The following is a 17,003-nucleotide window of genomic DNA, read 5'->3' as shown; positions in this document are numbered from 1 at the left end:
ATCGCACTAAACTGCAAGAGTTTACATCAATTGTGATTTTCAATCTCTTTGATGATAATTTTTGATTTAGATATTAATTTCCTTGGTTAAGTCAACACATGTATATAACTTGGTAGAACATGCTGAAATATAAGAAAAGCCAGTGCATATTCAGTGAATATTTTTACAGTGGAATTGCATTTGGAGCTTGGCGCTGGCTCGGTGTATTAGAAAGACAATGTGAAAGGGTTGCTAGTCTCATGGCATGAAACCGGATGTAAGAGGTTCTTAATGTCAAATAGATCATATTTGTGCATGTAAATTCTGTTATCTTGTTAGAAATTGAGTTATTACATCAGATGAAGCTGAGAAGTTTATGTGTTTGATGAAATGCCTGTGATAAATACATGTGAATGAAAATTTTCATAGCTCTGTGGTTATCACTAATAAGATTGAGTTACCATTTTCTTGTTAAGAAAATAGAGAATGATAAACTAATGCTACTCTCCTCCTCCCAATCCTAAAGGTCGATTGTCAAAATGAATTTCAAAGGCAAACGACCCAAATAAATTTGATTATAATTCAATTCAAGTTGTCTTGTTCTTTGTCACACTATCCAGGTATTTCCTTGATCTTAATAAAGGCTCAGTGGCTCAATTAGGCTTGGGAGCAGGAGAAAAAGCCAGATGGACATTGATAAGAATCGAAATATTCGCCGTAGCAAGCAAGAAGGATGATTGATCCCTAGTTCAAGTCTTTGGCTTTTAATTTGAACTTCATTTCTTACTTAAGTTAGCTTGCACTTTTCAAATTAAAGGATTTGCCATACCTGCTATCAAACGAACTGAAATGGATGGAATGAAAAAATTTATTTCCCTTATTAACTGGAAAGTTAGAACAAGTTAGGCCATAAATGGTATTCTATCTCTCATTTCTTTTTGTTTCTATTGCTAGTTGTATGTAGTATAGAATCTATCTCATACTGCTTTCTATATGTTTAACTTGAAGTTTTGTTAGTTGATTAAGGACCCATAGCTTTTTATCTTCCGTATTTCCTAAGTTTTAGTTTTAGATTAAAAGAAATAATAATTCTAAGAAAGAGGCTCGTATCCCTCTCTTTCTATTGGCTCCTGTAGCTATGGGCATGTAGGATAATCTATGTATCTAAAAAGGATTGTTGGAAGTCTTATCCTCTATCTTTTACTCCCCAACATCCCCAAATCAATCTTAAATAACACAACACAAATCATGTAAAAACATAAACAGACCCCAAGAAGCCTAAGCAAAACCAACACTCATACAATATATTTATGGCACAAATCAAAGCTTGCAGATCAAAGTAGACCTATATTGGTTAGCAGACCCCAAAGGAAAAGATATAATGGGACTTTTCTTCCTTCTTACTTACGTAGATTAGATTATACATTCTCCTTCTATGCCGAGCTAGTGTAGTTTTCAAGTTCGGATCTGATAAAGCAACAACCATCTTGCTTCGTGTCAATGGGGCTATCTTCGAATCTAACCCATTGCATTTGAGATTCTCTGTAATGATTTTCGCATCACCAATTCGAATCTCTTGAATTTGTTTTGAGATGAAACTCCGAATAACTTAGGGACTGAGAACAAGAAAACTGGACTGAATTTCTTGATCCTGATCTAAGACTTGTAGCTCTTTTAGATATCTCCTTCTCTGCAACAATTTTCCTTAGCCTGCTAGCTGCAATAGAAGTCATGAATCTAGGAAGGGAAGTGGAACTAGTGTTCATGCTTCTTCGAATTCTATTTTCGGCTATAAGAGGAGTTTCGTTGATCTCTATATTATCTTCTTTGAGAATTATAGGTGTGTTTTCCTTGTCTTTATTAAGTGTACAAGTGGTTAAGAAAAGTTTCTTCTTTCCACTTAATAAAAACTCAATGTAAGTTTGAAGGCCTCTATTGTTATCCCCGGACGCTAATTCTCATCCGTTGGCTTCTTCAGTAGGTAGGTGAGTCGTGAGTCTTTCCCTTCTATAGTTCGTAGGTCCTTCTAATCCTGTAATTAGAACTGGAACGAACTTTCTAATACATGCACTTTCTTCTTTTCCGCTCTTGTCTAGTTCAGAGGTTTAGGTGAAGTAAAGGCAGAGTATGAGCTCCACTGAAATGACACATTCGAATATTTGTATCCATGTCCCGTGTGTAATCTTGAGACCCCATTTCCTGTAAATACTATAGGAGTGATTTGTTGGGACATAAGTAGCTCCATCATATCCATGAGTACTAATATTATACCCGCTACCAGGGACATATGAACAGGGATTATAAGGAAAAGAACCATCAACAGGAGCTAAGTTTATATCTCCTTCCATGTAGTAATTGAGGTTGGTGCTGAATCAGTTGAGGGTTAGAATGATGATGGAGAATAGTATTGAAGTTCCCTTATATCTTGAGTGTCTATAAGTAATCATGTTTATGTTCAACAATTTCTTGTTGATTGCTCCTTATTACTATATGTTATAATTTGAAGCTTTATTTCCTTCGAAAACTTTGTTTGTTAGGATTAGTATGAATTTTTAGTTTAAATGATATATAACTATTTTATATCATCTTCTTTGTTATTGTTTACTTGAAAAATATGTGCAACTTTAAACTTTTTAGTATGACTGAATGCTATATTGTTGTTTCAATTTCCTTCCATAGAAATTTAAAACATACAAGTGGGAAAATTATGGGTATATTTCTATTCCAATAGCTAAATTGATGAAATAAATGAAAAACAATTCCTTCACTACAATTCGAAACGTTGCCAAAAGACTGGCGTTGAAGTTGATTGGACTAAATGTTGCCGTAGTGAGTGTTAATCATGTTTTTGCTGCACCTGTCCCAGATATGAAAGAGCCTAAAATTATCAAGTAATTTGTTTTATGTTTTGCTTTATCATGCTAATATTTTCTATGTTTTTTGCTAAGTTTATTTGAACTTTTGTTTTCAAATTCAAAGAATTCAGGACTCTGAAGCTTGGCAATAGGGTGAGGATTCTAGGTACTTATTTCTTGTTAAGTAATTAATTAGATGTCATGTGACATATAGGTTTACTTGTGTTCAATTAGAGATTGAGCTTTATACATGATCTGAAATTATTTGATTAACTCTGTTATCAGCTTTATATAGAACCTGATGGTGTTTTTGCTTTTCTTTCTTTGTTGTTTGAATCATTTGATTAATTTTGGTATCATCTTTCTGTCATCATAAAAATATTCCTAGATGTTCAAGTCACTAAAAAAGGCAGGAATAAGGGTTGGAATATACCATGGCCAAATGAGTAACAAAGGTCGTGAAGAAAGTCACACGTTTTCATAAACCATATTTTTTTTCAAGTAGTAATTATAGTTTTCCTTCCAGTGATTAATAACTATAAAATAAACAACATTGTCTTCCTTCACTTATAGCTTATACTTCGATCTATGCTTAGCCTATCATTTCCATAAAAAAAATTTGGTAGGTCATTTATAAGAGACGAACTCCATGTCATGGTTGCCGCTGTTGCTTTTGGCATGGGCATTGATAAGCCAAATATAAGGCAAGTGATACATCATGGTTGCCCTAAGAGTCTAGAGGCCTATTGTTAGGAAAGTCACCTTCTACCTGTTGGCTTTATTACTGGAAGTGACTTTGCAAAAGCTGACTTTTATTGTGGAGAATTCAAGACCGTTTGTGAAGTTTCGTTTTTCGTGGCTTATTAAAATGATATTAATGGTTTGGACTCCATGGCTTGCTTGGATGGATGTTTTTGAAGGTTAAATAATTCCATTGTTTGGTTGAGTTGTAATTTGTAATGTTAGACATATTATTTTCTATTTTTGGACACGATCATGAATTGTATTCATGTGTTTTTTAACATTCCAATATTCCAATACTTAATCCTCAATCATTATATATGAGGGAATTTTTTTAAGTTAGCCAATATAAAATTCAGACCCTATATTAATTGAACTTCTTAATTTGTGTAAAAAACTCTAGAATGACTTATATAATAGGACAGAGGTAGTAATATTATCGATGATTTATCAATTCTGTAAAGGTATTTTTTTATGTTGAAATAACAAGTCTAGCTTGATTTTTTATCCTCCGACATGGAATGTAATTATTATTTTTTTGCTGAAGATTATGGGTTAAACCCCTAAATGGGTTTATTGAGAAAATAGTTTCCCATTTAGGAGGAGTTAATAGTTATTTCCTCATAAGGGTCTGATTTTTAATACAGGGTTAAAAATGGTCCTACAAAAAATATTAATAATGGGACCTTAATGACTTCTCCTTTTTACTATTTCCAAAGTGATATGCCTCTTCATTAATTCTCTTTGAAAGGTTCTCGTTTTTACCATTTACCACTTTTTGTTTGTTATGAAAATATTTTTATATTAAAAGGATTATAGTGATTAATTTTTTTAAAGAGTATTGATTACGTTTGTTGAAGTTTGTTTTTTTATAATATTTTTGTCATTTTTTCCCTTACATACAAAATTCTAGTGTTTTGTATTTTTTCCCTTACATACAAAATTCTAGTGTTTTCATTTTTATTATAATTTTGGTACATTATTTTCTCATTAATAATTATCATCTTGGATATTTTCCTATAAACATTTTTTACATTTATTTTATTTTTAGTCAGATTTACTATATTTCCTAATGTTATAAATTAAACAAACAAAACCAATAGTAAAATTTTATGATATTTCCTTTTATTCATACATACACAGATAAATATAGGATTAAACTTATCATAGACCGAGCTAGTTTATATTTATGTACTTTATAATATGACCTACTTAATATTTAAATGGGTGTTTGTTTACCTCATTTATTCCTCATATTAGTCTTTCATTTAAAAGATAGAGTTTTACGTGTTTGATTAAAAACCTCATGTTTGTTTTTTTATACGTAAAACATAGCTTTTTACAAAAGCAGAGAACCATGTTTTTTAGAAAAATAGATATTTCCAACACCAAACCAAATTCACAAGTGTTAAGAGGTTGAGTTTAAGTTAGTAGCTTTGTAATACCTTTATGGGCATGATGGTGTGTTTAGTAAATTCTAACGTTATGGGAGTTTAAAATATTGTTGTATCCATTTGTACATTAAATCATCACACGGATTTGGAAATTATATTGCAATCAAATAATCTAAGATAATAGACGTTTTAGGGTAAATGAAACTGTAGTAGAATATTGTAGGTATTAAAATAAAAATTACATAAAAGGTGCATAACAACATAAACAAATTTAAAACTGTGTCAAGACATTAAAACATTTTAAATAGGATAAATAATTGAAACACATAAAATATTAATACTTCTTATTCTTGTTTTTCATTTTTTTCTCATTCTTGTTGAGCATTTTCTCCCATGCTTCATTCTTTTTCTTCTCTGATTCAAAGTAGCCGGCCATTGATTCATGTAGAATTTTCATTAATGAAGCAATATCTTTCATGAATTTCAAAACATCATTACAATCCTGATGAAAGAAATTCTCATCAAATTTCTTGATGATAGTATCAAAAAAGACTTCAGCTGGAGTATGGTTAAAATAAGTATCATTTGGATCGACATCATTTTCACCATCACTTTCAATTTCCAATTTTTTCTTCATTGGAGTCCTCTTATTGTTATCAACCTTTTCGATCTTAATCTTCTTCATTGGTGAATCTACCGCATCATCTTTAAAGAGTAATGACGAAAAATTATCTTCATTTTTTGAGTAAGATGAATCTGAGATGTTAATGATAGACATAATTATCAAATTCTAAGAACGAAAGTTAGAGTGGGTGATTTTTTATGGTGATAATAGGGTATTTATAGAAATAAATACCCTTTCAGATTTTATATAAATTCAATAAATATACTTCATTGAAAATCAAACTCATATTGACAATTTTAATAAAAATTAACTTAAAAGTAAATCAACTTCCACTCCCAATGTATTTGTATTTCCAATCTAATATAATCAATGTACTTTGTATTTCCAATGTAGCTTTTCTTGTACTAAGTTTTTCTTTTCTTTTTTATAGATACATTGTACTATTAAGTTTTAATACAATTTGAACACCAATAAATTACTTTTTATTTCCCTTTACTAATTAAATCCTCGAGTGAAATTTTTTCGTTTTCAACTTTTTTTGAAAGAATTAATTGTTTTCAATTAATAGCCATTATATACAATATTTTTTTAATACAAACATAGATAATTTAATGGTTTAGTATATTTATCTTCTTAACTTGTCCAAAAAAAATGATTGACCCCTGAATTTTGAAAGTGTTTTGATAGCTCGCTCAACATACTTATTTTAAAAGTAATCAATTAATTAGATGTGTCAAAAGTACACACGATCCGATTATATAACACAGAATTGACACGAAATCGACACACAATTTTAGTATTTGAGTTTAGTTTAGTATGTAATGTGTCATTTTTATATTGAAACGTAAATCTTTTTGGGTTATGTTTGGGTAAACATCCTAACCCGAAAATAACACGAAACAAATATTTAAAATTATTGTTATATTCTCTCATTGTTCACATGTCACGTTTATTAATAAAAGTAATAAAATTATAATTATTACTTGCAAACACGGCTCCAATCTCCTATTTTGTTATAAGCACATTATATATCCCTAAAAATGATATTAGCAAACCTTTTGGATGATTACGATTAACATATTAATCCAAAAAGTACATAAAATATTTAAAAATAGTACCATATCCTCCTACATATTTAAAAGACACAATTAATATATGTTGTGCGGAATTAACGAAATATAAATAATAAATACTCAAAAACACAGATTTACGTGGTTCACCAACGTTGTGTTGGATAGTCCGCGGGCAGAAAGAGAATAGTATTTATTAGGAGGCGAAAATCAGATTACAACTTAGGTTTACATAATGGAGTATTTATAATACTCAGTCTAACCTAATCCGACTTGGAACCCATGACCTAATCCGACTAGGAACCCATGAACCCACGATGTCCCCACGACTTGGAACCCTGTTGCTTCCTGTCGTAATATGTTATACTGATTCAATGCATTACAATAATGCCAAATCTTGACAAAATCTTCTGAATATAGCCCTTTTGTGATAGAAAAAGTTACTTTTTGCTTTTGTCCCTGTAAATCTTGTTGAAACACCTTTCCACATGATTTTGATTTGACAAAATTATTTAAGTAAAATTAAATATATTCTAAACACACTAAGTTTAAATGTTTTGATTTATTACACTAATGTGTTTGTTCAATGTTGAGTTAAATTGTTTATAAGACATAAAGACTAAAAGGCTTAAAGCCCAATACGGAAGTCAAAGCCCAAGTCAAACAGATCAAGACCACTCGGCCCGCGTATGCAAAACACTGTCGTTATGTACAAAACGCAGCTCAGCGGAAGAAGGATCGAGAAGACCTTCGTTGAACAACTTCGGAACGAAGCTGCTGAGTTGTATCGACAAAGAGTACAAGACAGCAGCTGAGCAAGAACAACTTCCAGACAAAGTATTTCTACTTTGGGTAAAGTTCAGAAGACACAGAAAGCTGTCTAGTTGACCTTACCATAAATGGAGAGACATTCTGCCGGACTGACTAAAAGCTGCTCAGCACTGACCGAAGACAGAAGATACTTGAATCTGATTGCCCGAGAGCACTGAGCAGGACTGAGTGACAACGACAGGAAGCCATTTCCCTCCAACGGTTATTTCGAAATTCGAAATGACTGATGCCTCAGACGTCTCTATAAATAGGGCCTTTCAGTTGCTTCATTCAACACAGAACTTTATCAAGCCATTACGCAGACCAAAATTCTACTCAAAGTTCTGTGAGAAAAAGCAAAGCAAATACTTACACCAAATTCTATATCTTTTGTGTAAAAGTCTAGAGTGATTATTCAATCATCTAAGGTGTCTTAGCAATTGTTGTTTAGGACAAATCTTTATCATTTCTAGAGATTAGAAAGGAGAGGCTGAGTACTCGGTTATAGTACTCAGCGAGAGATTAGGAGTGAGTAGAGGTATAGAGGAAGGTACTCTTGTTATACTCAGCTTCTAAGTTGTAAAAGGTTTGATGCTCTACCGTTAAAGAGCTCAGTAGAGAATTCGAAAGCTCGGAACATGTTCCGGGGACATGACGTAGGCTTAGAGGCTGAACCTGGATAAATCTGCTGAGTAACATCTTTCTAACCTGAAACTCCTTAATATATATATATATATATTGCTTGCTTAAACAAAACTGACCAAGTAAAGAGGTCACGCTGAGTTGTGTGTATTGAGTATCTGAGTTCAGGAATAGACTCAAGTGCTATCTCCTGACTCAAAGAAAGAAGCTGACTTAGTCACCAGTTGACTAAGCTAGTGTCTTAATTTACTCAGCGCGCTGTGTAATTCTTTTTCAAAGAAAAAGAAGTCAGCCTTAACGTACTAAAATTTTAAATAGTTCCTATCCCCCCCTTGGAACTAACTTGTTACGTTATAAGGGACCAACAAGTGGTATCAGAGCTTAAAAGCTCACTGTGAAAGGTTTAACTACCTTGAGCTGATCCCCACTATGGCTGAAAACAGCACTCGGTTTCTCCTAGGAAACCAGACAACTCAGATCTTACCTGAGGGGCTGTCCATTACTCGGCCTCCCCTATTCTTCGGGTCTAACTACACCTTTTGGAAGAATAGGATGAAAAACTTTATTCAGGCAACAAATATGAGTGCATGGCTTTTAATAGTCCAAGGCCCATTTGTTCCTGTTGAAGTTGTGGCTGGCCAAACAGTTGTCAAAGCTGAGGCCAAATGGACAGAGGATGATCTCAAGAAGCTACAAAATCACGATTCGGCTATAAATATGCTTCACTGTGCGCTTGATGCTGCAGAATATAACAAGATATCAGGTTGTGAGTCAGCGCAAGAGATCTGGAAAAAGCTGGAGGTCACCTACGAAGGAACCAACAAAGTGAAGGAGTCCAAGGTGAACCAGCAGATGAGACTATACGAGCTGTTCGAAATGAATGATGATGAAGGAATCTCTGACATGAATGCAAGGTTTACAAACATCATCAACGAGCTCAAGAGACTTGGTAAGATCTTCACTGAGGAAGAACAAGTCAAGAAGATTCTTAGGAGTCTTCCTAAAAACTGGGAAGCAAAGAAGACCGCTGTTGAGGAAGCTCAAGACTTAACCACCTATAAGTATGATGAACTCATCGGCTCACTGCTGACCCATGAGATCTCGATGAAGAATTTCGAGGTGAAGGAAAAGTCTGAAGACAAGAAGCAAAAGTCTCTTGTCATAAAAGCTGACTCCACTGATGGAAGCTCAACAGACGATGAAGAGATGGCTATGTTTACCAGAAAGATGAAAAGGCTGTTCAAAAAGAATGACAGATATTCTAAGAAGCCTTATAAAAAGTTTGATAAGTACAAAGCTGACTCCAGCGACAGCAAGTACAAGAAGGACAGCTCAAAGCCCATTACTTGCTTTGAATGTCATCAAACTGGCCATATCAAGTCAAGCTGTCCCTCGCTGAGGAAAGAACGGCAAGAAGGCAATGGTGGCAACCTGGAGTGATAGTGATGATTCATCATCATCTGAAGCTGATGCCACTGAGTCAGCGAAGATTTGTTTCATGGCTGACGAACTTGCTGAGCCATGTGCTTCTGAGCATGCTGACCCCTCCATTGCATCTGATGATGAGGAACAGTCAACTGAGGTAATATCACTACCCTTGCTCAGAAATGAAATGGTAAATGCCCTGAGTGATCTTTACACACTTGTCAAAAAGTGTAATAAAAAGGTTAGAGCACTCAACAGGCGATGTGACGAGGTTGAGGAGGTCAAACTGAGTGACCTTCGATATCTTCTTCAGGACAACTCAGATTTGCATAGTAACATTGGAATTATGCAAAAGTTTATCTCTGAGGTCCAATCAGATTCTAAGAAACTGAGAAAGGACGTCACATCCATTCAGAACCAACTAAAGGTTCCAAATAAAAGAAATATTCCTCTGAATGCTCAGTACCGAAGTACTGGTCAGCAGAGATGGAATCCTCAGTGGAATGTCCAGTGTGACTTCTGTGGGAAGAAAGGACACACCACAAAGGTGTGCTGGCACACTCAGCACTGGGGTGCTGACCAGTCAGTGAGAAATCCTAAACGGAAGGTCAGCTGTGACTTCTGTGGAAAGAATGGCCATACTGTCCAAGTATGCCGCCATAAAATAAAATATGATACTTTACCTGTTGAACCTAATAAGCAAGGACCCAAAAAGAATTGGGTACCTAAAAGTAACTAGTTACATTGCAAGTAAGCCTGAGATGTGCTGAGAAGTCAAAGATGTGGTATATTGACAGCGCATGCTCGAGGCATATGACTGGTGATGAAACTCAGTTCATCACATTCGAGCGTAAACGAGGAGGAAGCGTAAGTTTTGGAGACAACAAAAAGGGTAAGATAGTAGGGTCAGGAACCATTGGAGGTAATCCTACTATTGAGTCAGTCTCCCTAGTCAGCGGACTCAAATATAACTTACTCAGCGTAGCTCAGCTATGTGACAATGGGAGAAAAGTTATATTTGATAACACTGGATGTAAAATATTCGAGGGTAAAACTAATGAGTTAATTTTAACTGCCCCTCGCATTGATAATGTCTTCATGCTGAACTTAGAGAAAAAGTTTTCAAAAAATGTATGCTTAGTTTCAAAGGAAGAAAATTCCTGGCTATGGCACAGGAGACTTGGTCATGTAAGCATGGACCTCCTGGCCAAATTAGCAAGAAAGCAATTGGTTGAGGGACTGCCAGAACTTAAATTTGAAAAAGATCAACTATGTCATGCTTGCCAAGCTGGAAAACAAACCAAACAATCTTTTCATAGTAAAAATATTGTCTCAACTAAGCGTCCGTTAAAGTTACTACATTTGGATCTCTTCGGTCCAGTCCAGCCGCTGAGTCTGGGTGGAAGAATATTTTCCTTGGTCATTGTAGATGACTTTTCTCGGTACACTTGGATCATCTTGCTGAGCAGCAAGGATGAGACCTTTGAGACATTTTCAAATTTGGTTAGAAAACTTGAAAATGATAAAGACCTAAAATTAGCTCACATCCGAAGTGATAATGGTTGAGAATTCAAAAACCAACAGTTTGTTAAATTCTGTGAAGCCAGCGGCATTGACCATAATTTTTCTGCTCCTAGGATGCCTCAACAAAATGGGGTTGTTGAAAGGAAGAACAGAACCTTGGTTGAAATAGCCAGGACAATGCTGAGTGAGCATAGGCTTCCAAAGTACTTTTGGGGAGAAGCTGTTAACACAGCGTGCTATATTCTTAATAGGGCTCTTGTTAGACCTATACTAAAGAAAACCCCCTACGAACTTTGGAAAGGACGAAAGCCCAACATTGGATACTTTCGAGCCTTTGGCTGTAAATGTTTTATTTTAAACACCAAAGATAGCTTAGCTAAGTTTGACTCAAAAGCTGATGAGGCTATCTTTTTAGGCTACTCAACAAACAGCAAAGCATATAGAGTTTTCAATAAACGAACTCAAGTCTTAGAAGAGTCAGTACATGTTGAGTTCGACGAAACTAACCCTGTAGGAATATATCTGCCGCTGACCGAGGATGATCCACACTCAGTACCCGCTGATCAAGATACAGCCGCTGAGTCATTCCCTCAAGGGCTGACCAAAGGTAAAAGTGAACCTCAAATTGTTTTCACTGACCAGTCTACACCTGCAGAGATTGTTGAAACACAGACAGCACAAGACATCAATCTACCAAAGGAGATAAGGATACCAAGAGGACACTCAGAGAGTGCTATTCTTGATGCCGCTGAGAATACCCTGATGACAAGAAACCAACTCAGGAGATACCTCAGCAACGTAGCCTTCGTCTCAGTTCAGGAACCAAAGAACTTCGCTGATGCTGAGGAAGATGAATTCTGGATGAGCGCAATGCAAGAGGAACTTGACCAATTCAGAAGAAACGATGTATGGGAGTTAGTGCCACATCCAATGAGTCAGAAGACCATTGGAACAAGATGGGTCTTCCGCAACAAGCTGGATGAGCAAGGAAATGTAGTCAGGAACAAAGCAAGGCTTGTAGCTCAGGGCTACAGTCAGCAAGAAGTTATAAACGAGGAAGTTTATGTTAATCAACCTCCAGGGTTTGAGGATCCTAAATTCCCAAACCACGTTTATAAACTCAAAAAGGCTCTGTACGGCCTCAAGCAAGCACCACGTGCTTGGTATGAGAGGCTGACCAGTTTCCTGCCGACTAGAAACTATGTCAGAGGTAAAGCTGATACAACCTTATTCATTAAGAGAAAGGGTAAAGATACCATGCTGGCTCAAATATATGTTGATGATATCATTTTCGGTGCTACTAATGAGTCAATATGCAAGGAATTTAGCAAGCAAATGCAGACTAAGTTTGAAATGTCAATGATGGGAGAACTCAACTTCTTCCTTGGACTTCAAATCAAACAAGGGAAAAATGGCATCTTCATCAGTCAAGCTAAATATGCCAAGGAGATATTGAAGAAATATGATCTTGAAAATTGCAAGCCAATATCTATTCCTATGGGCACTGATACTGTCCTTTGTGCTGACGAGAATGGTAAGTCGGTAGACAGCAAATTGTATCGAGGTATGATAGGCTCTCTACTTTACTTAACAGCAAGTAGACCGGACATTCAGTTCTCAGTATGCTACTGTGCTAGATATCAATCAAACCCTAAGGAATCCCATTACATAGCTGTAAAAAGAATCCTTAGATATTTGCAAAGCTCAGTGAACGCATGTTTATGGTATCCCAACACTCATGGTTTTACACTCGTTGGATACACTGACGCTGACTATGGACGAGACAAGCTTGAACGAAAAAGCACCTCTAGAGGATGTCACTTCTTAGGAAGTTGTCTTGTATCCTGGTTCAGCAAGAAGCAGGCGTCAGTAGCCTTGTCTACCACTGAAGCTGAGTACATTGATGCTGGACACTGTGTTGCTCAAGTCCTATGGATTAAGCAACAGCTTGAAGACTATGGTGTTCAAACAAAGACAATTGAGGTCAAATGTGACAATAAAAGTGCAATTGATATATCAAAGAACCCAATTCAGCACAGCAGGATGAAGCATGTCAGCATAAGACATCACTTCATTAGAGACCATGTACTCAAGGGTGAGATAAAGCTGACCTATGTCCCAACGGATGAGCAGCTTACGGATATCTTCACAAAGCCACTGGCTCGTGAGCAGTTCAGCATACTAAGAGAAGCCATTGGTATGTTTAATCCTCTTCAGTAAATTCTAGCTCTTAATATATATTCATGCTGAGTGAATTACCATGCTGAATGACTTATGTTATTACTTGCTGAGTGGATAGATGTATGATGAGTGTTTAATGCTAAATGAATGAATATCACATACTGAGCAAATATGCGCACTGAGTAGTTATCTCAAACTGAGCAACCAACTACTTAAACCATCCGTTTGTATAAAACTGACTACTCAGAATATAGAACGTTTAGAATTCTAAATGCTGAGTACAAGATCCGTTGCATTTAATGCTAAAGCACGCGAATAGCCACCTAGGATGACGTATGCGCCGAATGTGTCATAAATGCCAGGATCATTGTCGGTTGACAATCCCAAGGCAAAACTGACACATGGATTCGATAAGATCCACCTTTCACAGCTATAAATAATGGGCAAATCCCCAGTTTTATCTCTTTACACTTATCGAATTCTCTGGCATAAGCACTCTCTCTCTAAAAACTCTCAAAACTTCCAAATCCCTCTCTGAAACTATGACTAAGGTTTTCGTGAACATCTCCAGTGCCGGTCACCCTAAGACCAGTTCCGATGAACCTTCCAGGCATTCTACTCCGCCCGAAACGACTAAGGCCACTACACCGAGCAAAGGAAAAGCTGGCCAAGCCACCTCTTCTAAAGGAAAACCGACCAAAGTCAGAACCTATACTAAGGTCTACGAAGACGTTAGAGAATGCAAGATAGACTTCTCAAGATGGTTCTCTGAGGCTTTCATAACAACCGAGCAACCATTCTGTGAATGGATATCGAAGAATGGCTGGACCGAGCTGTTCTCAATCAGAGATCCAACTTACCCTGACCTAGTAAGGGAATTCTACCATAATCTGCGGGTTGCTGACGATAACCAGGACTACCTAGTAACTGTGGTAAAAGAGAAAACAATCTTTATCAACCCTACCTATCTTGCCAACTTGCTGAAATTGAAAAATGAAGGGACAAAACTAATGAGAACTGGTGATCATGAAGGAACTGGGTACGTAGCCACCTTCTGCAAGCCCCCTGGCCATTCCGGAGAAATCTCCAGTTCCTCAATGGGCCAGCACCAAAAGATGGCACACTACCTGCTGACCAATTATATCTTCCCAAAGATAAATTGCACCAGCTCAGCAACAAACTTCGAGCAATGCTTCATATGGCATATGCTGACCTACAAGCCCATCAATATGCCAGTTTTCCTAATTGTTGGCTTCCAAAGGAGCACTGGAACTCTTAGACTGGGCTCACTCATAACCAGAATCCTCATAGACCATCAGATTGACCTATTCGAGGAAACTGAGGCCCAAGGCTCTGAGATAACAGCTGCTGCGCTGCGTGCTTTGAAGTTTGACCAACCGGTTAAGAAAGCCAAAGGTGGTGATCAGTCTGCTGAGGAGACTGTCCCAAAGAAGGGCAAAAGAACAAAGGCTCCAACTGCCCGCAAAAGGAAAGCTGTTGGGACTCCTTCGAAAGATGCTGAGTCGCCGGCCAAGAAGCTGAAGTCAGCTGCTCAAAAAGGTCAGGAGAGACCTAAGTCAGCTCAGAAGAGAAGCAGGCAAGATGAGCCTGATACAGAAGAAAGAACGGATGCTGATGAGCAACCTTTGAAAAAGAAGAAGTCTTCAGAGCTGACCCCTATTGATGTTATCCCCACTAACTTCATTAATCCTAGTGACTCTCACTTCACACAATGTCAGGGAACTGAAACTGAGCATCAAGAAGAGGATGTACAACTGGATGATCAGTTCATCACACAGGTTGAAGAAGAGCTAGAAGAAGACGAAGGGAATGATCAACAAGAGGAAGAAGAAAGTGGTCAGGATGACACTGAGGAGACAGCCAGTGAAGAGGAAGTTGCTGACCCAACTAATACTGAGTTGGCTGCAGATGAAGAACAAGAACAAGCTGACCAACTCAATGCTGATCAAGAAGAGACTTATCCTCCTCACTCAATAGAGTCTATCCAAGCTGACACTCCACCTCCTCGAAGAAGAAGACTAGTAAAGGCAAGTCAGACAACTGTCATTGACCTTCCTGTTCAGAAGCCAACCAAAGATCCTTCTTCGCTTAATCTAAAGTTTTTCAGTAAACAAACTCCTTCTTCTCAACCAGCTTCTCTTGAAAATCAAGCCTCTGTTTCTTCACTAAAGGAACAAGCCGACTTAAATGCTTCTGCCAACTCTACAAGCCAAACCGAGCAAGTTCTCGTCAATGCTGCTGCTCCAAGCACTGTGCTGACTCAGGACATTCCTGCCCCTGTCAGCACTGAAACCATTTGGATTACTTCTTCACCAACAATCATTCCTGCTGATCAATCATCTCTCCAAGAGAAACAAGTGCAGATTGAAAACCCCCTTCCAGTCACTGACCATGTCGTCCCTGAGAAAAATCCCACTCCTCCATCAACTGGTCACACTGAGGAAACTAGGCAACCTGATGAAGGATCACTCAGCTATCTGCATGCCACCGAGTCTGGCAGACAACTAATCAACTCGGTGCAGTCATTAATCAAGGATCTTCATCAAAATGCTGAACCTACTACTGGGTCTACCAACAATGCATCAACTCAGCTGTCCCAAGTCACTCAGCTTTTAAATGAAGTTAAAGGACTGAAGGATCTGCTAAGTGATATGATCTCAATTCAATCACATCAGCCCAAGCAGGACTCAATAACGAAGCCGGCTGAGCTCCAACTGACAACGGTTCAACATCTTAACACTCTTCAAGGACAATTCCAGACCTTGACAGCTGCGAACACTCAATATGCAACTTCTGATGAAGTCAAGATGCTCTTTGCCCAGCTTCACACTGAGCAAACCAAGATCAACCATCAGCTGGCTTCCTACTTTCAATGATCGGTGGAGCAAATTAGCGAAGCAGTTCGTTTGCTGAACTTGAATAAGCAAGAGATGGACACTGACCAGATGAAGCAGAATGAGATACTGGTCACTACCCAAAAGACTTTCACCCATGTGCGTCATAACAATATCCAGCGTCAATACTATGACTCAGCCCTGCTGAAGACATTTCATCAAGTTTTTGCTGCACTATCAGATACAATTACTTGGGTGGGTAAGTCTCAAGCCTACATACTGAGCCTGCTCAGCGCCGCTAAACTAGGTATACCTAAAGAGGTCTTAGATGAAGGCGTTATTGTCTTCGACGACATCAATGAAAGTGCCGACAAGCTTAAGGAGCTGTCCGCCGTACTGACCACCGCGGTCTTAACCGACTCCTTTAGAATTCCTCCTCCTCCCGATGCTGACAAAACGGGGGAGAAAGAACAAGAAGCTAGAACTCAGCAGGAGGCTGCTAGAAGTAGTCAGTCTAAGCAAAAGAAGAAGAAATAGAAATAGGCTAACACAGTCTTGTTCTTTACTTTGTAGTTTCTATGTTTCTTCTTTGCGTATTTTTTTGCTGTATATGCTGACTACTTTATTTCAATACAATACTTGCATCTTTTATCCAAACTTGAGTTATTTTATATGATGTTGTGTATTATGTTACTATGTATCTTCAAATACATCAACTGTGCTTACTGCTTATAATACTTGTTGATTTTATCCTATGCCGATAAAATGCTTGACATTGTCTTGTATGTTTATAAAACACTGTCTAATAAGACCCATTGAACAATAAAATACTCAGCGCTCTCTGAATGTTAAATCTTCCGCTTAACACTGAGTAAAATAGAATATATTCCTTGAGCTGACCT

This window comes from Euphorbia lathyris, chromosome 7, assembly GCF_963576675.1.
Source record: "Euphorbia lathyris chromosome 7, ddEupLath1.1, whole genome shotgun sequence".
Taxonomy (NCBI): Eukaryota; Viridiplantae; Streptophyta; class Magnoliopsida; order Malpighiales; family Euphorbiaceae; genus Euphorbia; species Euphorbia lathyris.
Note: the sequence above shows the minus strand (reverse complement) of the source record.